The sequence below is a fragment of the Pelobates fuscus genome, chromosome 3 (assembly GCF_036172605.1).
Source record: "Pelobates fuscus isolate aPelFus1 chromosome 3, aPelFus1.pri, whole genome shotgun sequence".
NCBI lineage: Eukaryota > Metazoa > Chordata > Amphibia > Anura > Pelobatidae > Pelobates > Pelobates fuscus.
Window position 1 is genome coordinate 57,089,750 of NC_086319.1, and position 25,404 is coordinate 57,115,153.

Consider the following 25,404-nt stretch of genomic DNA (forward strand, 5'->3'; position numbering starts at 1 on the left):
CCAGGACCAAAATGACATCTGTCCGGCACCGGTGTGCCGCGGCACGACTTAGACTGACCGTGCGGCCTAAACCAGAGCCGAGCCCGAGGACCGGGAGAGGCGGCCGATCTCCTGGTGCGGGTCAAGCTCCTAAACGGAAGCCCATCGCAGCCCTGCTACCCCCCCCTCTGGACCGGCGGGGGTCATCCCGGTCCTCGCAGGGGTCGATCACCCCCACAAGCACACCTGACCGAGCGACACAACCCTCAATCCAGCGGGACCTCGTGGGCCCAGCCAAGATGGCGGCGCGGACGAGGCCCGAGTTCCAGCATGCAATCGTTACCCCACCTAAGCACACAAGGGGCTGCATTGACCGGCTACGCAACTATTTCTGGGCATTACTCAAAGCCCGGAGGCAACCCTACAGGCAGGCGATGAGAGAGGTGGCGGCGTGGATACGCCCGACCACCCGACGCACCCTACAGTGGAACCCCCCTCGCAGCACCAGGGCGGCCTCCAGTCTGCACCAGACCCGAAGCTCAACAAGGCGAGAACCGGCGCCGGGCCCCTTGAAAACCGAAAAGCGTGTACAAAAGCCGCCAGACAAGGCCCAAACTACCCCTCACTCAGTGGTCCCAGCAGCCAAAGACCCAAATCATGCGTACCGCAAAAGGAGCTGGCGGGAAAAAGCGACAAACCCCTCGAGCGCTATCTACCCCTCACGCCTGAGCCTGGGTGAGCCCACCCATCGCCCCCTCTCTGCCACCCACCACACGGGACTCCCTGACTCCCGAGCTCCCTACAAAGCGATCTACACAATGGAGGATGGATTTACGACTCGGACCCTTCACGGGGTCGGGGGCGAGAGAGCTGATACACGGAGCCATAGCCCGGATCTCCCCTTGGACAATACTTTCCAGTTTCCGTGCTTGGGAGTAGGATGAAGGCTCTGATCTGAACCCAGGACTGATCAACTGCTACCGAATCCACTTCTTCCTGAGTGCTTCTTTAACCCACAGCTGCATGGTCGGATGGGCAGCCACACGACCTTCATTACGTGCTCAGGTCATGGGCATCCACCTACTGTCGGTCTTCCATCCACTGGCAATGGCGCCTTACTGAACCCCCATGTTCCAGGTCTCGGTTTCCTAGACTTGGGAATTGGCTGACTGAATGCAGATCATGGATCAGTGCTGTCCCTGCTAAGCTAGTGACTTTAATGTCCATGATTTTAATGCCGGTTTTATACAGTATCACTACTCTGTGTATGCATGATTTGCTCTCAAGCTTACTTCTAATATACGTTTTATGTTGCCGCTCATAGCCACTATATATTGAATGTTGATTTTCTCACTGACATGGGAGCACTGTATGTTCACCTACTAGAACAGTATTTTCACAGCTTGCATCTTACGGAGTAAAAAGTAACTACCCACGTACCCAATGCCTAAACTACTGTTTATGTTAATATGTTTATTCTTGTAGCCATGCTAACACACTCTAAGCGAGGTTGTTATCGTCCCTTACCTTGTGCCTGCATCTAATTTCACTCCTGTATTGCTCTTAATTGTGGGCTAACGTTCTATCCATGTGTTACTAATTGCCTGACTTTCATAATTTAATGAGTTACCAACCGGATCTTCTGATCCATAGCATGTAGTTATCAGATTGATGTTTAACAACGAAAAAATTTAAAAACTAAGGCATCGCTATTCTGGAAATGTAACCTCATATTACTGATTGATGTATCAACCCTATACTGTAAAATCACTTGAACATTTCCCCCATTTTCTCTTCTGTACCCCATCTTTCATGCCTTTAATAAAAGAAAGATTGACAAAAAAAAAAGAAAATAAACCAACCCGATAAATATCCTATAAGCAAAACTAAAAGCTATTAAACAAACAAACCGTTGACCTTCAGAGATGCTGCTCATGGCACATGGGTGAAAACTAGGAGTTAAGAATGGGCTGCACTCCCGGTAACTGGTTGGACCAACACACTATATGACCAACGATTAAATAAATCGCGAGGCACATGAGCCTCTATAGATATCCAGAATGCAGGGAGAGGAACAAGCTGGTCCCCTGTGTGCCCAAAAAGGCACTGGACTACCGTGGAAAAGGAAATGGTTGCCGTGACTGATGGAAGGATAGTACACACAGTATTTTCACCCACACACAGTACACCCATGGATGGCCTTAGGGGTGTGGGAGCTGAGCAGGTACCCAGGACACCATGACAAAAGGATACTGCCGCCCCTAATGAAAGGTGCAATTAAATTCATATTTGAATACTGTGTCACCAAACCACTAGGAAATCTGATGTCCCCTCTCCTTCGCCAAAGGTAAGAGACAGGGAGGGATGAATAAACATTATTATAAAATATCTTAAATAAAATTATCTTAAAATAGAGTAGATTCTCTTTGTCTCACAGGGCACGACATTTAAGTTGTCTGGCATATTTTTTTTCAATATTCTTAGTATGTTCTTTAGTAAATGTCATGCTACAGTAGCATCATTCCATTGCCTATTACACTGCACCCTGGTTCACAGAGTTTGCCTGTTCGTTGTGTAACCTGACAGCCTATATCTTTTATAACCCTTGAGCTCATTTTTTTAACGTTTGTCTCCTCTTCTTTACATTGATGTTGGTGTTTTGTTACAATTATATACATCAAATTATCCTTTGTACGCCTTTAAGGAATGTGTTTGTGTTAAATAACTAAAAATAATGCTAACATTCCATCAGAATATTCCTACATTTTCCACATGTAGGCATGCAAGCATTACATTTACTGTATTTGATAGATGCGTTGGTTTTCCCAAAGTCCATCCTATTCTCTAAAGCATAAAAAGATGCAAATTTTTCCATTACTTTTCATATTTTTAGAATTTAGAATTCATTGAGAACAGATGCAATGCTGACTCATCTTTACCACCACCTGAGGCTTTCATAAGCAGCGCTGCCTTTTAACTGAACTTAAAATATCTCTTTCTAGGAATTCAGATTTAGAGGGCGTAAAAATGATTTACAAAAAAAAAAAAAAAAAAAAAAAAAAGATTATTTTTTTTCTTTAAATAATCGCATATTGCTTGGAATTTAAAACCCTTGCCTGTGAATTATATTGTTGAGATAATAGGATCAAAATTATTTTCTCTCATTATTCATTAAAATATGTCTTTCTGTTGACATGGCAACAAGAGAATTAGTTGGAATGATGGGCATTGAATCCTGTGAAGTGTTTTTGTCGCATGAAATGGCAGGTTTTACATATCCGTGTAATAGTAATAAAAGAATTTGATCTATCGAATTAATTCTGTACCCTGTCAGTGCTGAATGGTTTGTGTTTTAAAGCCCACTGGGAAACCAAGATTTCCGCAGGGCATATTATAACTGTTCAAACTAATCAAAAACATTGAAGAACAATCACACACAATGCTTTTTAAAACTTACCCTTAAAGGGACATTGTAGGCACTGTGTCTGCTTCATCTCATTAAACTGGTTATAATGTGTGGAGTCCCCTGGTTCTGTCATTTCATTCTACATTGAGCAGTGTTTAAGTTTTAATGCTAAATGAGAGTCCCCAGCAGCCCATTCCCTCTGAGCTGCTATTGCTAATGAGGAAGTATTAGCCTGAGCAGCAATGGGCAGTTGTGATTGGCTCAGAGAATCAGTTGATGGCTTTTGGCCTATGAGAGCTCCAATTGAAGGTATAAATGGGTATGATTACAAGGAAGTGCGTAATCTCTGCCTTAGCCACACCTCCAGAAGGGGCCAGACTGTGAGTCTCAATTTAGCTGGAAGCTGTAAAATTGGCTTTTATTGTTTCATGCTGAATTTCCCCCTTCAGTACAAAGAGCTCCTATGCTTCGCTGTTTGGCATTGGTATTTTCCATATGAAACAGTTTTGTACTGCAAACGCACATATGGATAGGGTAAAATAATGCTAGTCCTGATTTGATTGAAGCACGGCAATTTGTTAGTGCTTTATGAAGTGCCTGGCCTGCCTAGTACATACTGCCTCCCTACCTATCTACACATGTTATACCTACCTCGTACCTACCTACATATGACCACCTATTGTACCCAAGAGTTCTGTCAGCAAAAACTGTGAAACATAATTCTATCTGCAGACTGAGAGTGAGTGAACTCCGTGTTTGACAAACCGCAAGCTGACTAGTACTTATGCACACAATGGCCTCAGATTATCTATAATCTAAATCCAATAGCCAATGCCATTAACCAGCCAACCAGATGGATCACTGGAGTGGCAAAATGGCTCTTTGAGTTAGTCTATTGCCCTTCCAGTGCCGTATGGCTGGAGCACTATGGCAGTTAGTTTTTTAGTTAGTTAGTGGCGAGTGTATTAGCTATCCAGCCTATATACTGGAGCCAGTAGTGTCACTATCACCATGTCCCCTGTCCTGCATACTGGTGGTAGTGCTGCTCCTGTTAGTGCTGGCTGCGCCACAGTTGTTGTCCCACTGCTGCAGATGGCACTTCCCTTATTGTGTGTGCAGAGATATTGATTATTCCAGATCTGGTGAGGTGACTGAACATTAACCCCCACTAACGTCTTTCCCATACAATCCACACTTTGCTAACCTCTATTCACCTATTCTGTTAAAGCAGACTGTGTGTGGGTAGTAATTTTGCTGATGATGGTAGTACTACTGGACGACACCTGGATGCTGGACGGTGAGGTCAAAGAGCTGGTTGTGCAGGTGGCAAAGCTGGGACTGACTGGTCTTGAAGGCACAGTCAGAAACGTACCTCATGCCTTCTGCTTGGCGAAGGCATCTGGCTGAGTGCAGGCTCTCCCTCCTCTCTGGTTCAATCCTATCTCCCTCTCCGACTTGGCTTGTTGCTTGAAGAAGGAAGAGACTTGTACTCCCTTCCTCCCAACACCACATCTACAAAGGGCTGTTAAAGAGCCACGGCTCCTGACCAAGCCCTAATCATAGATGGCCCTAAGTGCAAAGGGCACCTAGGTCCACTGGCAGTAGTTCTGTAGCAAGTCACAGGCAATGACGGCATAAACAAAGTGATTTATCACCTAAATGGAAGGGAACATAACTGTGAAACTGCAGGGACATGATCTATACACCAAAACTGCTTCATTAGTTTACTTAACAACATTTCAATGGGACAAAGACGGACACTTTATTTTTGGGTGTAGCTAGAGGCAGGGCTGTTCTTATAAATTTTAGGTGTCTTTCAAATAACAAATTATACAATCCAAATGTAATTTAGAACGAGAGCAACGTATTTTACTTCTTTTTTTTTTTTAGGCTGTTTTCAAAACACAGTTATTGTAGTTTACTATTAATATATTGCTGTGGATCTCTGTTATATACTCGAACACACCAAAAATAGGGAGCTCCTAGAAAAGAGGGGCAATATGAGAGAAAAGATTGACAGAGGGATTTGGGCACAAAATAGGGACTGTCCCTCCTAAATAGGAGAACTTGGGAGGTAGCATTAAGCTAAAGTTAATTTGATCCCTATAGTATCCATTTAATTTAAAATAATATATATAGGGGTTAGGGGTAGTGTTAGTTGTACGGTTAGGGGTTGGGGTAGGGTTAGAGCAGGGTTAGGGTAACCCTAACCCCAACTCTACCTCTACCTCTAGACCTACCCTTAACCCTATCCCTAAACCAACCCTAACCGTGCTCCAATCACTAACTCTACCCCAACCACTAACTCCAACTCTCTTCTGTTTTGCCACTTTTCGGAAATCTGAAGCACTTTGGCACTTCTGAAATTCGTCAATTCGGAAGCATCCAAATTTCTATTCGGAACTAAATTAATTGCACAGGTTTACTAAACACAATATTAAGAGTATAAATGTAACACAATCTGGAAGGCTACATTTTATAGAAGACATAAGATTTCCAGACTCATCTGTGGATATTTTAATTAGATACCCCTGTCTATATTAAAGCTGTATTTTGATTGGATTCATGGTTGTCTGAGCCAATTAAAATACACTTTTTTTTTCTTAACCCCTTAAGGACTGAGCCAAATGTACAAGTTGTGAACAAAACAAAACGTAAACAAAACCTGGCATTTGTGCTATATGTCTGTCCAACCGTAATTCACCTCTTTCATATTAAATGCACCCCCCCTTATTATATATCATTTTATTCAGGGGAAACAGGGCTTTCATCAAATATTTAGCTATGAAACATAATTTAATATGAAAAAAATGGGAGAAAATAAGAAATTTTGTTATTTTTTTTAGTGCTACATGACATTTTAACTGTCAATGTCATAATACTGTTTGCTTTTACTGCAATAAAATACACATATTTGTATTCATCAAAGTCTCACGTGTAAAACAGTACCCCCTGTGTACAGGTTTTATAGTGTTTTGGGAAGTTACAGGGTAAAAAATAGCATGTTACGTTTGAAATTGAAATTCGCCAGATTGGTTACGTTGCCTTTGAGACTGTATAGTAGCCCAGGAATTAAATTTACACCCATAATGGCATACCATTTGCAATAGTAGACAACCCAAGGTATTGCAAATGGGGTATGTCCAGTCTTTTTTAGTAGCCATTTGGTCACAAACACTGGCCAAAGTTAGCGTTAGTATTTGTTTGTGTGTGAAAAATGCAAAAAACGCAAATTTTGGCCAGTGTTTGTGACTAAGTGGCTACTAAAAATGACTGAACATACCCCATTTGCAATACCTTGGGTTGTCTACTATTGCAAATCGTATGCCATCATAGGGGTAATTTTCATTCTTGGGCTACCATAGGGTCTCAAAGGCAACGTAACCAATCTGGCGAATTTTAATGTGAAAAAAATGAAACACAAGCCTTATATTTGACGCTGTAACTTTTGAAAACACCATAAAACCTGTACATGAGGGGTGCTGTTATTTGTGTTTCAAAACAGTAAAAAAGTATCGCAGCAATAATATCGTCCGTGTAAGTGCTGTTTGTGCATGAAAAATTTCACTTTTACTGGCGATATCATTGTTGTAATACATTTTACTGTTTTGAAACACTAATATTTGTGTTCAGCAAAGTCTCCCGAGTAGAACAGTACCCCCCATGTACTGGTTTTATGGTGTCTTGGAAAGTTATAGGGTTAAATATAGTGCTAGCAAATTAAATTCCCTATACTTTCGGCTTGGGTTGTCAGGCAGGTCCCGCTAATTGTAATTAATTAAGATACCTAATTATGTAAAAATACTACACATATATATATATATATATATATATATATATACACACACACACACACACACACACACACATATATATATATGATCTAAATATATATATATATTTTTTATTTTTTTTACACTTATTTTAACATTTATTTCATTTCCAGCCAGCAGGGGGACTAACTGTCATTACAGTTAGTCCACCTGCTGGCAATGCCTCAGCCAGCTAACCCGGCCATGTGATTGTGAGGTCCTCGCAAGGACCTCACTCTCACATGGCCGGGGGCTCCAAGAAGACGGATGTGCCGGCGAACGGGTAAGTTAAAAAAAAAACTGAGGCATTTAGAGCCGCTTAAAATAGGGCGTAATAGTACGCCCTCCGGTCTTAAGGGGTTAAGCAGATGTCAAAATACTGCTATGAATCAGGATATTTACGTCATGGCATATATATATATATATATATATATATATATATATTTTCAAACTTTAAGTAGTCAATAAATTGATCAATCATAAATATTTTACTGCCCTTTTGCCCATGATTGACATGTTTATTTATAAGACAACGTTTATTTGTTTTTCACTCTGTAATCCCAAAGAAAGAATAAGATCTAACCACAAACATAGTTATTTACAATGACTGACTGTGGACAATTTATATTTGAATTTTACTTGATGTTTAATGGGAGTTTATTTAGTTTAAAGCGGCACTGTCATGCCGAACTTACCTTTCCTCAATCTCTTCCTCTTCTCCCCCTCTCTCGGGATCTGTTATCCTTTTCTTCCTGTCTTCTTTAGTTTTCTTTCAAATCATAAGACAAAGTAGGGACTCTTTGCCTTATGGAGGATTCCTCTGCTTGACCAGCTCTGACCAGCGGAGGAGCAAAGTGTGCTTCATTTCCGCTGGTCAGAGCAATTTTCCCATGATCCCTAGCTTTCCTCCCTGTTCCCACAATGCTTCCTGTTAGTATTGCCGAAAGTCCTGTCACTTAGACAGAACGCCGGCAAAACTGCCGAATTGCGTACTAACAGAATGAGAAGAGTTTCTCCATTGGTGTTAGGATGCAATTCGGTACTTTGATCGTATCGGAATTTCATTCTAATGAATGAAACTCCGATCCTATTCATTGCTGTGGCTGCATCTTGCAGCCGCTTAGTAGATAACTCCCTAATTCCCACGGTATCAGGGAGCTATCTACTAAAAGGCTGAAAGACCTAAACTGGTCTTTCAGCCAACTTTACTAATACTAAGTAAAGATTACTTAGTATTTGTAAATAATATGCCCCTACTCGCTATACCGCGAGTAGGGGCAAGTCTAGTAAGCAGTGAGCAGCCTGCTCACTGTAAAAAAAAAAAAAAAAAAAAAAAATATTGCCCCCCACCCCTAAACGACGGGTGGGGGCCATAAAGATAATGAGGGGGGGGCGGGACCTACTGTCCTCCCCCCCCCGCCCCCACCCCTGGGCGGCGGGTGGGGGCCATAATAGTAGTAGGGGGGGGACCTACTGTCCTCCCCCTGGCCCCCACCCCTGGGCGGAGGGTGGGGGCCATAATGGTAATAAAGGGAGGGGTACCTACTGTCCTCCCCCCCTGGCCCCCACCCCTGGGCAGCGGGTGGGGGCCATAATAGTAGTAGGGGGGGGAACCTACTGTCCTCCCCCCCCGGCCCCCAGCCCTGGCCGGCGGGTGGGGGCCATAATGGTAATAAGAGGGGGGGACCTACTGTCCTCCCCCCCGGCCCCCACCCCTGGGCGGCGGGTGGGGGCCATCATAGTAATAAGGGGGGCAGGACCTACTGCCCCCCCCGGCCCCCACCCCTGGGCGGCGGGTGGGGGCCATAATAGTAGTAGGGGGGGGACCTACTGTCCTCCCCCCGGCCCCCACCCCTGGGCAGCGGGTGGGGGCCATAATGGTATTCAAGGGGGGGGGACCTACTGTCCTCCGCCCCCGCCCCCACCCCTGGGCGGCGGGTGGGGGCCATAATAGTAGTAGGGGGGGGACCTACTGTCCTCCCCCCGGCCCCCACCCCTGGGCGGAGGGTGGGGGCCATAATGGTAATAAAGGGAGGGGTACCTACTGTCCTCCCCCCCCGGCCCCCACCCCTGGGCAGCGGGTGGGGGCCATAATAGTAGTAGGGGGGGGGAACCTACTGTCCTCCCCCCGGCCCCCACCCCTGGCCGGCGGGTGAGGGCCATAATGGTAATAAGACGGGGGGGACCTACTGTCCTCCCCCCCCCGGCCCCCACCCCTGGGCGGCGGGTGGGGGCCATCATAGTAATAAGGGGGGCAGGACCTACTGCCACCCCCGGCCCCCACCCCTGGGCGGCGGGTGGGGGCCATAATAGTAGTAGGGGGGGACCTACTGTCCTCCCCCTGGCCCCCACCCCTGGGCAGCGGGTGGGGGCCATAATGGTATTCAAGGGGGGGGGACCTACTGTCCTCCCCCCTCGGCCCCCACCCCTGGGCGGCGGGTGGGGGCCATCATGGTAATAAGGGGGGGGACCTACCGTCCTCCCCCCCGGCCCCCACCCCTGGGCGGCGGGTGGGGGCCATAATAGTAATAAGGGGGGGGGACCTACTGTCCTCCCCTCCCCCGGCCCCCACCCCAGGGCGGCGGGTGGGGGCTATAACGATAATGGGGGGGACCTACTGTCCTCCCCCCGCCCCCACCCCTGGGCAGCGGGTGGGGGCACTAAGTAAATTCCCCCCCCCCATCAAGGTGACTAGGGGTCCCCAAGCCCCTAGTCACCCACCCAAATAAAAAATGCCCCTACCTACCCCCCTCACCCTAAAAAATAGTGAGGGGGAATAAAATTGCCAACCTGTAAATTAAAATTAAACTTACCATTCGACATCTTCTTTTTTCTAAAATCTTCATTTTTCAGCCCCAAAAAAGGCCAAATAAAAAACCATCATAGCCGTCGAACTAAAAATAAAATAAAAAACCCGAGCGCAAAAAAAAAACAGACGAAAAAGAAAAAACACGAGCGCACAAAAAAATAATCCATCTTCACCCATGGAGGGCTTCGCGCAGACTGAGCTCCGCAGGGCGGGGGAAGGCTTATAAAGCCTTGCCCCGCCCTGCAATTAGGCTAAGAACACTCTGATTGGTGGGTTTAAGCCAATCAGAGTGCTCTTTGTCATTTTACAAGCGTGGGAAAGTTCTTTGGAATTTTCCCACGCTTGTAAAATGACACAGAGCACTGTGATTGGATGGCTTGAAATTCCAAAGAACTTTCCCACGCTTGTAAAATGACACAGAGCACTGTGATTGGATGGCTTGAAATCCATCCAATCACAGTGCTCTGTGTCATTTTACAAGCGTGGGAAAATTCCAAAGAACTTTCCCACGCTTGTAAAATGACAAAGAGCACTCCGATTGGCTTAAACCCACCAATCAGAGTGTTCTTAGCCTAATTGCAGGGCTAATTGCTTATAAAGCCTTGCCCCGCCCTGCGGAGCTCAGTCTGCGCGGAGCCCTCCATGGGTGAAGATGGATTATTTTTTTTGCGCTCGGGTTTTTTCTTTATCGTCAGGTTTTTTTTGCGCTCGGGTTTTTTATTTTATTTTTAGTTCGACGGCTATGATGGTTTTTTATTTGGCCTTTTTTGGGGCTGAAAAATGAAGATTTTAGAAAAAAGAAGACGTTGAATGGTAAGTTTAATTTTACCTTACAGGTTAGCAATTTTATTCCCCCCTCACTATTTTTTAGGGTGAGGGGGGTAGGTAGGGGCATTTTTATTTGGGTGGGGGGTGGGTGACTAGGGGCTTGGGCACCCCTAGTCACCTTGATGGGGGGGGGGAATTTACTTAGTGCCCCCACCCGCCGCCCAGGGGTGGGGGCGGGGGGAGGACAGTAGGTCCCCCCCCCATTATCGTTATGGCCCCCACCCGCCACCCAAGGGTGGGGGCCGGGGGGTGGAGGACAGTAGGTCCCCCCCCTTATTACTATTATGGCCCCCACCCGACGCCCAGGGGTGGGGGCGGGGGGGGAGGACAGTAGGTCCCCCCCCTATTACTATTATGGCCCCCACCCGCCGTCCAGGGGTGGGGGCCGGGGGGTGGAGGACAGTAGGTCCCCCCCCCCTCATTCCCATTATGGCCCCCACCCGCCGCCTAGGGGTGGGGGCCGGGGGGTGGAGGACAGAAGCCCGCCCCCCCCGTCCTCATTCCCATTATGGCCCCCACCCGCCGCCCAGGGATGGGGGCCTGGGGGGAGGACAGTAGGTCCCCCCCATTCCCATTATGGCCCCCACCCGCCGCCCAGGGGTGGGGGCCGGGGGGTGGAGGACAGTAGGCCCCCCCCCCTCATTCCCATTATGGCCCCCACCCGCCGCCCAGGGGTGGGGGCCTGGGGGGAGGACAGTAGGTCCCCCTCCTCATTCCCCTTATGGCCCCCACCCGCCGTCCAGGGTCCCCCCCACCCCCCCTTATTACCCTTTTTTTTTTTTTACAGTGAGCAGCCACAGGCTGCTCACTGTTTAGTGGACATGCCCCTACTCGCGGTATAGCGAGTAGGGGCATTGGGGAGATTTGAATCTCCCTTATGCTATTATGGGGGTCATATTGACCCCCATAGAGTGAGGGGAGGACCTGGGGGGCTAATGAAGTGGTGGGGAGCACAGCTCCCCACCGCTTCTGTCTTTACATATTGCAAGGAGGGAGCTGCACACCGGTAGCTCCCTCCTTGTAATAAACCGAACGAACAAACAAACACTGATACACAGTGTTTGTTTGTTCGTTTGATTTTTTCTATTCATTCATTCGTCTGTCTGATGAATGAATGAATAGATGAAATTCCCGTTCGCATGTCCAGGTGTTTCACTGGGCATGTGCGGGAATCTCACAGTCTGTGTAGTGTGGGTAGATGACGTGTCCCACAGGGACTTCACCTACCCACACAAAGATGGCGGCGCCCTGAATATAGATCGGGGCAGAAAATAAAGAATAAAAAATAGGTAATGTGGGGGGCTTAGGGGCATTTGGGGGTGACTAGGGGGTTGATTGGATGTAGTGGAGGCGGGAGGGGGGTTAAAAAAAAACGGGATTCGGCATGACAGTGCCGCTTTAAGCAATTTAATTTGGGCTTTTATATATCACAGTTTTGACATTATTTTAAGAAAGGTTGTTTCACATCATCCACCTTTTGATCTCTACGAATTTGTCTTTTACAACAATTTCAGATTGTCATATTCTGGTTTATGATATCTTCTACATACACACACTGATGAAGTAGTGCTAACAGCGTGTAAATAGTGAATAAAAAATACATTTGAAAAATGAGTGAGAAAAGAATCTCAGAGGTGCCATGTACAATTGTGAGGGAGTAGGAGCCACTTTTGACAAAGACTCAAAGATTAGATTATAAGTATGATGAAAAACTTTTCAGAGGCCATCATGTGATCATAAACCTTCAAATATTATTACGAGCATTTATAGAACACAAACATGTTTATAGTGTTTCACAGTTGGGATAATTAACAATTTATTGCAGACAAAAGTGATGTTGACAAGACACAAGAGTTGAAGAAAGCCCAGCTCAAACGAGTTTATAATCTACGATACAAGCTCAGGGATAATTGTAAAGTCATCAGTATATATAAAATAATGAAATTAAATTAACCTTTTGAAATAAAGCTGCACTGTTATGCCGAACTTGCCTTTCTATATTATTTCCCCTTCTCTTCCTCTCTCAGAATCTGTTCTTCTTTTCTTCCTTTCTTATATAGTTTTCAATAAAACACCTTGCTGCCTGGCTTCCCTACTTCTTCTCCTCTAACACAGTGTTTCCCAACCCAGTCCTCAAGGCACACCTACCAGTCCAGGATTTAAGGATTACCCAGTTGTGTCTAAGGTGTTTTTAGAAAAAAAAAAAACACCTTAGACAAAACTGGGTAATCCTTAAATCCTGGACTGGTAGGTGTGCCTTGAGGACTGGGTTGGGAAACACTGCTCTAACATACCATCCCTAATTATCAGGGCCTTCAATATTCCCATTAACCCATCCCTGACCTCAGCAGCCTCTAAACTACTTTCAATTACTTCCTCCCTCGGGCTATCGCAGTGGGATAATTCTTCTATCCACGTAGTTGGCAATACCCTCGACCTTATTTTCTCTTATGCATGTACAGTGTCTAAAATCTCCAACACAGTGGTAATTAGGGCGCTATCTACTAAACGGCTGCAAGATGCAGCAATATGGGATGGTAGTTAGAGTGGGAGGATGGGTTGAGAGATTTTCTCTCTTTTTTTTCAGGATAGGCACTACAGTGGCATGTTTAAGCAGGGATAAGGCCAGAAAATAGAACAGTTGAAGATGTGTGTTAAGAAAGGCACAATACAAGGGGAGAGAGATCTGATAAGGTGAGATGGAACAGGCTCAAGCGGGCAAGTGGTGGGTCAAGAGGAAAGGAGAAGCACAGCAACCTCTTGTTCAGTAGCCGGGGAGAAAGTCTGAGGGGTAGGAAAGGCATGATCTATATGTGGTTGAGAAAGAGAAAGGCAGGGTGAAGATAATTCTTTCCTTAAAAGGAAATGGAGCATTTTAGTTATAAAAAAAGAGGTTAACAAATTTAAACCTCTTTAGTTTGGAAAAACGGCATCCTTGAGGTGATTTATGTCAGAAATGTTACCTGAGATGGGAGTCTGTAACACAGATAAGTATGCTCACCCTTACAGATAGACACAGTCCAAGGTGACCAGGTAAGAAGCCACTTGGACTGTGAATCTGTGCACGGGGGTTGTGCAGGAAAGGTGATTCCAATGCAGCACCAACAAGGACACAAACAGCAGGATAGTTGAGGGATAGCCGAAGTCAAAGGATGCCAGAGGTCAGCATAAATAAATACAGAAGCCGGGGTCAATATGGAGTATAAGTTCAAGAGACTATAACACAGCAACTGAACACATACACCAGGACTTGATCATTTTCCCAGGGCGAGGCAGTGCTTATATACCCAGCTGATGACTGATCAATCTCAGGTGAAGCACAGCAATAGACAAAGTCCAGCCTCCAGTGCTGCAGACGAGCCAGGATGAACAGGACTAGAATAATTCCAAGGACTAGGAACTGCTGTGGCCCAAGACAGCAAAGTATCCAGGTTCAAATCCCCTGTTGGGTACTGTGATGGGGTGGCCATGCCTAGCTGTCTGTCTGGTACGGTAAGAACCGTGACAATATGATAGCATTATACAAATATACTCAGGGACAATGCAAACCATTGTCCAGAAATCTATTCATAAATAGGACTATACATTTATACTACACACATTTAGACTGGAAGAAAGGAGATTTTACAGTAAGAACAATGAGCATGAGGAATTCTCTGTCTAAAGAGGTGGTTTTGTTTAAACAGATGTTTAAACAGCAATTGGATAAATACTTGCAGAAACACAATATATAGGAATATAGATTTTAATAAATTAGTGGGGTAATAACTTATTAATCCAAAGAGATATCTAATCGCCATTCTGGGATCAAGAGGAATTTTTTTCCTAGTTTGTTGCACAATTGGAAGCACTTCAGACTGGGTTTGTTGCCTTCTTTTAGATCAACAACAAAAATCACCGTCGAAAGCCCTTACCCTGCGACCCTCAGTGCCCAGGGGCAGTACGCAGCGATCATCCTGGCTACGGGGCTCAGTATACCGACGGGCGGGCATAGGTTAACTATGCCGCAACCCCAAGGACTCACAAGCCGTCCACTTCACCCAATTTACACGCAAAATGGACGCTATCCTGATTCTTCTCTTCCTCAATGTTATGGGTATTGCAACAGTTCATTCTCGCCAACAGAAATGTATAGACATCTCTTCTACAACCTACTGTATATTTTATTGTATGCTCTCTCTCTCATCTCTATGCTAAGTAACACTCAAACACACATGCAAAGAGACGGATCACTGCACCACAAGAAAAGTTTAATGTACACACCACGAACGTCACCTATACACATGCAGGACGACATGCCACTAGGTTCATACACGCTTCCCACACTCGCACTATGCATTGCAGTACGCATAGGCCATGATCCTAATTAGCCTGCTGCCTGCCTGGCAATTTTCATGTTCAACTCCTACGTCTGTTCCTTCCTCTCCTTGCTTTATATGCATAATCTGTGATGCCCAGACTAGTTTAAACACTGTTAAATTAATTAACGTGCAACACAACTCTTACAACCTGAAAGTTTAAGCTACCAATACTTGCCTTGTAAAGTTACAGAATGTTCTACCTAGCTTGACATCTCTTGTTTTAAAAAAAAAAAAATTATATTTGTGGCAATATAAGCTTGTTTTGTCATTCTAAGCACAATAAAAATAAAGAATTTAAAAAACAAACAAACAAAAAAAAACAAAACAACAAAAATCAATTGTGAGAAAGACTGAACTTGATGGAGGCAGTGGCGTACATACCAGGGTCACAGGGGTCGCGGCTGCGACCGGGCCCGGCCCACCAGGGGGCCCGGCCGCCCCTGCGACCCGGTATGTACCCACAGGGCCAGCCTCTTCTGCTGGGGGGCCCAGGAGCCGGCCACCTCCGGGCCCCCCGAGGCTGGCCCTGCTGTCACCCGGCTGGCGGGCGCGCGAGGGAGCACTGTCCCCTGGGTGCTCCCTCTTCAGCTCCCTCGCGCACCGCACTGAAACCGGAGCCGGAAGATGACGTCCTCTTCCGGCTCCGGTATCAGTACGCGGCGCGCGAGGGAGCTGAAGAGGGAGCACCCAGGGGACAGTGCTCCCTCGCGCGCCCGCCAGCCGGGTGACAGCAGGGCCAGCAACACCACTGGACCCCAGGGAATCCCCCCAGCTCTCACACAGGTAAGGAGGCTGGGGGGATTAAATTTAAAAAAAAAACAGAAAAAACGAGTGTGTGTGTGTGTTAGTGTTAGTGAGTGTGTTAGTAAGAGTGTTAGTGAGTGTTAGTGAGTGTGTTAGTGTTAGTGAGTGTGTTAGTGTTAGTGAGTGTGTTAGTGTGAGTGTGTGTGTTAGTGAGTGTGTGAGTGTGTTAGTGAGTGTGTTAATGTGAGTGTGTTAGTGAGTGTGTTAGTGAGTGTGTTAATGTGAGTGTGTTAGTGAGTGTGTTAATGTGAGTGTGTTAGTGAGTGAGTGTGTGTGTTAGTGAGAGAGTGTGTTAGTGAGTGTGTTAGTGTGAGTGTGTTAGTGTGAGTGTGTTAGTGAGTGTGTTAGTGTGAGTGTGTTAGTGTGAGTGATTGTGTTAGTGAGTGTGTTAGTGAATGTGTTAGTGTGAGTGATTGTGTTAGTGAGTGTGTTAGTGTTAGTGAGTGTGTTAGTGTGTGTTAGTGAGTGTGTTAGTGTTAGTTTGTGTTAGTTTGTGTGTGTGTTAGTGAGTGAGTGTGTTAGTGAGTGTGTGTTAGTGAGTGTGTTAGTGAGTGTGTTAGTGTGAGTGATTGTGTTAGTGAGTGTGTTAGTTTTAGAGTGTGTTAGTGTTAGTGTGTCTGTTACTGAGTATGTTTGTGTGCGTCTGTCACTGAGTGTGTGTCTGTCAGTAAATGTGTGCGTCTGTTCATGAGAGTGTGTGTGTGTGTGTCTAAAGCACTTACCTTTCTCCAGCGCCGGGCTCCCTTGGCGCTGGGGATCTCTCCGTCCCGATCCGCCTCTCAGCTCCGAATGCACATGCGTGGCAAGAGCCACGCGCGCATTCAAACCGCCCATATAGGAAAGCATTACTCAATGCTTTCCTATGGACGTTCAGCGTCTTCTCACTGTGATTTTCACAGTGAGAATCGCAGAAAATCCTCTAGCGGCTGTCAATGAGACAGCCACTAGAGATGGATTAACCCTCAGTGAAACATAGCAGTTTCTCTGAAACTGCTGTTTTCAGCTGCAGGGTTAAAACTAGAGAGACCTGGCACCCAGACCACTTCATTGAGCTGATTTGATCTGGGTGTCTGTAGTGGTCCTTTAAGTGTATGTGTTTATGCATGCACTGGTGTACATACCACGGTCGCACGGGTCGCAGCCCTGCGACCAGGTGCCCGCCCGCCATGTGTTGCGGCCCCAGCCCGCGCAGAGTAAGCGGGGGGGGGGGGCCCACAGATCAGTTTTCGCACCGGGGCCCCATGGGTTGTGTGTACGCCACTGGATGGAGGCATGTCTCTTTTCAGCTATGTAACTATGTAATATTAAAATAATTAATGGGGCGTACATAGGGTGTCCCCCAACCCCCCATCCAGTGAGTGGGGCTCTTAAACTAAACCAGGGGACCAAGTTTCCCCCCTCGGCCCCCCACCTGTTAGCAGCGCGTGGATGCGGTAATTGACAAGGGAGGGGAGGTTTAAGTCCATTAGGTCGAAGAAAAAAAAATAGTTAAAAAAGGGTAAAATAGGGAGCTTAGGGGGATTTGGGGTTGACTAAGGGGACAATGAAATGTAGTGGAGTCAGGAGGGGGGTTAAAAAAATGGATGCAACCGTGACAGTGCCGCTTTAACTCTTTCAAAAACTATAACTTTACAAGGACACTCCAGACCTCTAAAGCAGTTTAGCTTGGTGAAGCGCTTTATGTGTGAACTTCAGATTTCAATAAAAATTTACACATTTATAAATTACCCTGTCTCCTCCCTCCTGGCTGTCAATAAAACAACTGGTCCTGTTACTTCCTGGTTGTTTAGTTCAGTGGAGCTAAACTCAAGAGGCAGACAATTGCCCAGAGAACCTGCCTTGAACAGATTTCTCATTAAGCTGCATTTGTAATTGAACAACCAGAGAAATTCTGGGTTGGAGAAGGCGAAAGCTTGCAAAAGCTCATAGAAAAGCTTTTGCAAGCTGTTTTTAGATATATCCTATTTTAAAAAATAATAATTAAATAAAGACTTATTTGGGGTGGTGGGGGGGAGCTATATCTACTAAATTGTTTTTAAAAATAAATAAATCAATCATATTATTTTTTTTTCTTTTGGAGTGTTCCTTTAACTTTACCATCTGATGAAGTTGCCAAAGACATGAATTAACTGGTTGCAAGTTATCTTCATAGAATATTAAAAAATGTAGACAAGAAATTACGTGGATTGCAAATAAAAAGCATTGGAGTCTTTAGGTTTAAATTCAGATTTTGAGCAGTGCCATAAATATGTTGTAAATTTACTATTTTTCCTTTATCGTTGTAGACATGCATTACGCTTCTTTTAAAGGGACACTCTAGGCACCAAAACCCCACAGCCACTCGGACAGCACTAGTAGTGCTTACTGGTTGCAGTCATGCAACGTCCAGTGTCTGCGTGCAGGAATTTATTCAGTCAATGCATATCTATGAGGCGATGGGGATTGGAGCGAGCATAATCGCGATTGCAGCGCATGCACACTAGCCCCTCTATGCTTCCCCATGGGGGAGCATTGGATTGGCCAAGAACATCAGTACTGACCATCTCAGCGAGCAGAGAAGAAGCGGCTGTGGTAAAATCGAAATTCCGGGGAAAATAAGGTGAGTAAATCTTTTTATTTTATAACTTCTGGAAGGTTAAGCAAGAGTGTTCCTTTAATCATTTTTACAAAGCAGAATTCCTGATATGCATGTTATCAATCAAAATTATGAAACGTGTTAGAATTTGTACACTGCTTTTTAATAAACTATGCAGTGACTTTGATATGCTTGCAGTGAGTAATGATGTTTTGTGGGACTGAAATCATGAAAATAAATTTACATTAAAGGACCACTCTAGGCACCCAGACCGATTCAGCTTAATGAAGTGGTCTGGGTGCCAGGTCCCTCTAGGATAAACCCTTTTTTTTTTATAAACATAGCAGTTAAAGAGAAAATGCTATGTTTATAAATGGGTTAATCCAGCCTCCAAATCCTCTAGTGGCTGTCTCACTGACAGCCGCTAGAGGCGCTTGCGTGATTCTCACTGTGAAAATCACAGTGAGAACACGCAAGCGTCCATAGGAAAGCATTGTAAATGCTTTCCTATGAGACCAGCTGAATGCGCGCGCAGCTCTTGCCGCGCATGCGCATTCAGTCGAAAGGGAGGATCGGAGGCTGAGAGGAGGAGGTTAGCTCCCCGCCTGGCACTGGAATAAAGGTAAGTTTTAACCCTTTCCTCTCCCCAGAGCCCGGCGGGAGGGGGTCCCTGAGGGTGGAGGCACCCTCAGGGCACTATAGTGCCAGGAAAACTAGTATGTTTTCCTGGCACTATAGTGGTCCTTTAAGAATATATTCTTGCCTTTTCCCACAAACTATAATCTCTAAACACAAGGATTATGGATTGACATTTTTAAAATAAAATGTAAAAAAAATTAACATTATATACATATATATATATATATATATATATATATATATATACACATATATAATATATATATATATACATATTTAAATTCTAGGTGTATATTTATGTAATATTTTCACATAATTTTACTAATTACAATTTGAGGGACTTGCCTGACAACACAGGCAGAACGTCCAGAGAATTTGAATTGCAAGCCCTGTAACCCTGTAACTTTCCAAAACACCATAAAACCTTTACATGGGGGGGTAGTGTTTTACTCGTCAGACTTCGCTGAACACAAATATGAGTATTTTAAAACTCACAACAATTATATCATCAATGAAATTGTAGTTTTTATGTAAAAAATGTAAACACAAATAGGAACTTTAACTTTGGCTAAGTGGCTACTAAAAAAAAGAAAGGACATTGTGGGGATATTTATGGAATAATAATAGTAAACAGTTGAGAATTGCCCACTATTTCAATTCTCAGATCCCAAAGATCGTTATCGTGTAAGTGAAATGTATTCCATATCAATAAAATCACAATTTGTTATAAAAATAGATACAATTTATTTTTATATTTTAAATAATAGTAATAGGTAACATGCGTGACAATAATCAATGAAATTTTAGTATAACATGAATATGCAATACAATATGGTAATATATTTTCCAACGGTTAACACAGCTTAGAATCTACAACATTACCTGTCAAGAAGATTTATGATGGGCTTCACAGAGAAAAAGAAAAAGTTTCACACAGAGAACAGAATTCCTCAGAGTGCAGCGTAAGGTCGTAAAAACTTTAGCTGACAGTTAGAATAACCCTTTCAATGCTGGCTAGACCTCCTAAGTAATTAAGATCTATTCTTATGTAATTTTAAATAAAATAACATTTAAACCAGTTCATTAGTCACTTCCTGGAACCATCCAATAAGAGAAATCTATGAAATTCTACAAGCTGAATTTTAATTTGCCTAAACAGATATTTTATCTTATTTAGAACAAATCAATACGCCTGGATAAATATCACGATATGCTAACATGTGATATGTCACATAAATACAGAATTATTGTTTCTATCTGCAGAATAGAAAGTTTAATAATGTACTTCTTATTTAACTAAGATTTCTAAATATCGAAATCTGATCGTGATTTATCCAGTCATATATCATGTTATTAGAAAATTTTAATTAATTTAAATTAATTAAATGAAACCAGTATATTTACCAGTTAAAGAGATGTTCTCACCAGATGTTCTCAGGTAGCTAAGTGTCAAGGAATGTTTCTTTCTCGCTCTGACTCTGCTTGCTTCTTACTTAGCCTTCTTCCGACTTTCTCTGCATTCCCCTGCATTCATCTGCATACCTCCTTGCATACCTCTCTCTTCCCTTTGTCTTTTTAAAGGGAAAAATTCTCTGTTCGTAGACCAATAGAAAAATTGGAGGTGTGGTTACCTTCTAGATAATAATTTAGGTATTTGGTCTATAGAGGGCAGTCTCGTCCCACTAAACATACCTATCCAGGAAAGAGTTAACTTTTCCTGGTGGCTATTTTGACGTCATTTAGTTTATCTATATGGTTGACATAACTCACGTTTTCTGTATATCAAACAGTTTCTTTAAGTTTTGTCCAGACTATGTTTCTGGCTAATTCTGCTATAATTTCTAATATGACAGTTCTTAAACTTAAAATCACCTTTCACTTATAATGGGATCTTGTTAGATATAGAAAGTAAAATTAAATTATTTAATCTTCTCTGTCACAAATGTCTGGGTTTAGAATTTATTCCATTCCATTAGCATTTTAGACAGTCTCTTATCACTTGGTTTGTTTATACTATGCATTCTTTTTGCTCTGGCAAAGTGGTTAGTTTTACAGAAAGGATAGAAATTTTGTGTCTCTTTGTTAACTTGAAAATAACAAAATGGAGTCTGGTCTGTTCAGAGTGACTCAGAATATACACTTTTAATTTCTATCATAGCACAAAATGTCTGCCGATATTATTACCCTGACAACATACCCCATTTTGAATACCCTGGGTTGTCTACTTTTTCACATGGTATGCCATGATGAGGGTAATTCTCATTCCTGGGCTGCCATACGTTCTCAAAGGCAACATAACCAATCTGGCAAATTTCAATGTGCAAAAATGGAAATGGGCAAGTCTTATATTTGACCCTGTAACTTCCCAAAACACCTTAAACACCCGTACATGGGGCTGTTGTTCACGAGAGGCATTGCTGAACACAAATATGTGTATTTTATTGCAGTAAAAGCTAACAGTATTATGACATTCACAGTTAAAATGACACACAGAACTAAGAAAATAAAATTTCTTAATTTCTCACACTTTTTCAGTTTTTATTCCTATAAAATTATGTTTCATATCGAAATATGTGATGAGAAATGATTTATTGAACAAAATGATATATAAGTGTTGGTGCATTTAATATGAAAGGTGAATTACGGTAGAACAGACATATAGGACAAAGTGAAGGTTTTGTTTACATATTGTTTTGATCTGAACTTGTACAATTGCCTCTGTCCTTAAGGGGTTAATAGATTTTTTTTGGGTGGTTTTCGTTTTTTCTACAGTGCTAAATGATAGTGTAAGAAAGAAAGAAAAAAATGTTGTATGTTAAAGCAGAAGTGCAAGCAAATTGAAAGTTGTCGATAATAGTAGTGTTTCCCCATTCACACCAGCCACCCAGTGTGGGTTAGGTGGTTGATAAAATGTCATGTCCAATATCGAATCTGTAGTATTCAGATATAAATTTTGCCCATTATTATACATTTGACACATTTCACACAACCCTCACATCTGGTGTAAAGTATGGTGTATTTTCCTAGGTGCCGTTTCTATAGCGGTTACATATGAGTATGCAGAGTTGGGTTACTTTGGCCACAGTGGTGGGAGTTTCGAGACAATAACCTTTTCTACATATGGTCCCCTGATGATAAGCAAATGTACACAGATAAAATATGTGTTCATGCCCACACATATTCGTGAGTTAAAATAAAAAAAAAAATACAAAATACTGTATAAAATAACAAAAAAAAGCACAAATAAGAGAGGTGGGGCTTCACACCTATGCTGGACAATCACATATCTTCTGATCTCTGCACAGCAAATTGAATTTAATGATATTTTGAAGACTTCCCCTCTGCTTAAAGGGCCACTGTAGGCAACTACACCACTTCAGCTAATTGAAGTGGTCTGGGTGCAGTGTCCCTTTTGCACCGAGTGCTGCAATGTAAAACATTGCAATTCCAGAGAACTGCAATGTTTACATTGCAGCTCTAAATCTGCCCTCAGTGGCTGTCTACCAGACAGCCACCAGAGTGCTTCCGGAATCGAAACTGACTTTTGGTCCGTTATCCGATGCTGGACGTTCTCACGCTCTGCATAAGGATTTTCAGTGTCAGATTTTCCCCATAGGAAAGCACTGATTAATGCTTTCTGGCCGGGTGGCAATGGGGTGCAGAGCAGGGTCTTCTATATGCTGGTAGACTAATAGTGGAGCTGCGTCATTTTAGAGGCAAACATGTCCACATGGTTTGCTGGTGGAGCAGATTCTGCAGCCTAGTTTAGGACCTTGTGGTGGCACTAGTGAGAGAGAAGCAGCTGATCTCTCCACTATACCAGCATATTAAAGCCTCTAATCTCCACCCCATTCCCACCCAGCCTGTATGGGGTATCTAGACACCTATTGCTACTGGGCCACATTTACCCTATGGAGGAGAAAGTTGATCAGTGTATTCAACATTTCAATGTGGTGGATGTCATGCGCTCCTTGACACCCCAAGTCCTGCTCTTCAATAACGGCCTGTCTGGACCAGGTTTTTGCTGATTTTTGACAGAAGCTACACTGTGGGCTTCATCCTTCCTTGCACCAGTGGCAGACCTTACCTTACCTCCATGTCCAACGCAGCTGGTAGTCAGACTATTTACTGCAACTGCTCGAGAGGGAAACCTTATATTATACTGGAGACTTCCTCGCTAAGGCTGCATGGACCCTTCTGCAGAGGGATGAGGATCCAGTCTCTCCGGAAGGCAGTGGTACTGCAGGACTGTGTTCTGAAACCAGTGTGTATCGACTGATCCTGGGTTGGGGACTGGGTTCATACCTTAGACATCTTGCATTAACCCCTTACGGACCAAACTTATGGAATAAAAGGGAATCATGACATGTCGCACATGTCTTGTGTCCTTAAGGGGTTAATCCTTATACCTTTTAATACATACCACTAAGTAATATAGCCTGAAACGGAAGCCTCAGTTACCTCGAAACTTCGAGAGGACTGCAGGTCAGCTTCCTTCCCATTGACTGGGAGGCAGGTACATGGAGGCAATTTGTACTGCTTTCACCCCTGGGTTTTAAATAAAAAAAAATACTGTTGCATATGTATATCTGTGTTTTTGTCTATAGTTTGGAAAGTTCTGATTGCGTTCTATATTTTAGGCATTATCACGTTGCTTGTTCTTCAGTTTGTGTTAGTTCCCTAGGGAACGGTTTGTCCTGTGTGGTTTGTTCAGGGATCATGGTAACAGAGGTTTAGGCCCTAGCTGCAATGGTCTAAGGATCTCTGGGCCTAATTAAGAAGGAGCTAGGCCAGAGAGCCACAATTCCCTTTTTAAGTGTGTTGATACCTGCCTAGGAGAGAAACAGAAGAGAAAAAGGCAAAGGGGACAATACCTGCCTGGAAGGAGAGAGTGCAGTCTGGTCCAGTGGAAGAGGCTTTCACAGGTCCAAGTTAAGCTCGGTGACTGAGTCCCCTGGTGGCAGCTAGGAAGTTGACTTGGTGGAGGTACTCAGAGTATGGGAGTTCTGTCACAAAACCACTGATCATTTGCATTGCTTGTGAATTACATTTTTTTACCACATTATTCTAGCTCTGATATCTGACCCAGTGGAAATCAGTCTTCTTATTAATATTGAGGTATAAATTAGGTATTTCTGAGGTATAAATTAGGTATTTCTATCATATATCCTGCTGTTCTGACATGTCAAAGCTTGCTATTGACAAAAAAGACAGCTAAGATAATACACATAACGAGTTTTGACAACGAAAGGCTTTTTCAAGGTAAGAGATATCCTTGAAAAAGCTAATTTAATTGGCAAACAGTATTATACAGTATTTTATCTATGTTCAATAGATTTTTTTTTTTTGTGGATTATATATTGCTCCTGGCTGAACCTTGCTCCTGATTACCTGTGCTTGGTACATTGGAATCAAACCACCTGGATTCTGGGAACTCACATCTCTGGTGGGGACTATACCACCTACACTAATTCTACAGTGCAACTACATTGCTCCAAAGCCTGCAGTACTCTATTGCTTGTTTATGTTAATATAAAGTGAGCACCGTATATAAGAAGATGCATATTTGTAGATTGGGAATGTGCCGCTACACTCGAGCTTATAAGAACCTCTATACTTGTGAGTGTTTTAACTTTATCTATATTTATAAGCCACATTTTTGAAATTACTACGCTTTGCTTTTCGTCTCAGCCAATTTCCACCTACCACGGCTCCTGCGCCCCACACCACAACCCCTATACCCCTTTCGACACATAACAGCCATCTCCCCCAACACACAGTCCCTATAAGCATAAAACAGCCCCTATTGCCTGCACTACAGACCTGATACTTCCACAGTCTCTACAACTCCAATTTACCTGCGCGCACGCGCACACACACACACACACTTTGCAGCCCCAAACACACTATAAGCCTGCCCCCCCCCCCATCAGGGCCGCCACCAGAAATTTTGGGGCCCCTAACTGAGCTCAGGGTCTGGGCCCCTGGGGGCCCGCCTCCAAAACCGCCCACAGGAATACACACACACATTCACTGATACAAAAGGACACAGATATACACACACACACACACACACAGATACACACACAGATACATACGGGCATACATACTGACACACACATACATTCATACAGACAAGCAGTTACATACATACATTCATACTGGCATACATCCATACAGACACACAGACA

At 43.9% G+C, this 25,404-nt stretch overlaps 1 non-coding gene across 1 annotated transcript; it reads right to left on the reverse strand.

Moving 5' to 3' along the window:
- Positions 1-8,669: 8,669 nt before the first annotated feature.
- On the reverse strand, positions 8,670-8,811 carry LOC134603901 (small Cajal body-specific RNA 11). Its single transcript, XR_010090639.1, has one exon. It is a non-coding gene; the product is annotated as a small Cajal body-specific RNA 11 (non-coding RNA).
- Between the last annotated feature and the right edge of the window lie 16,593 nt (positions 8,812-25,404).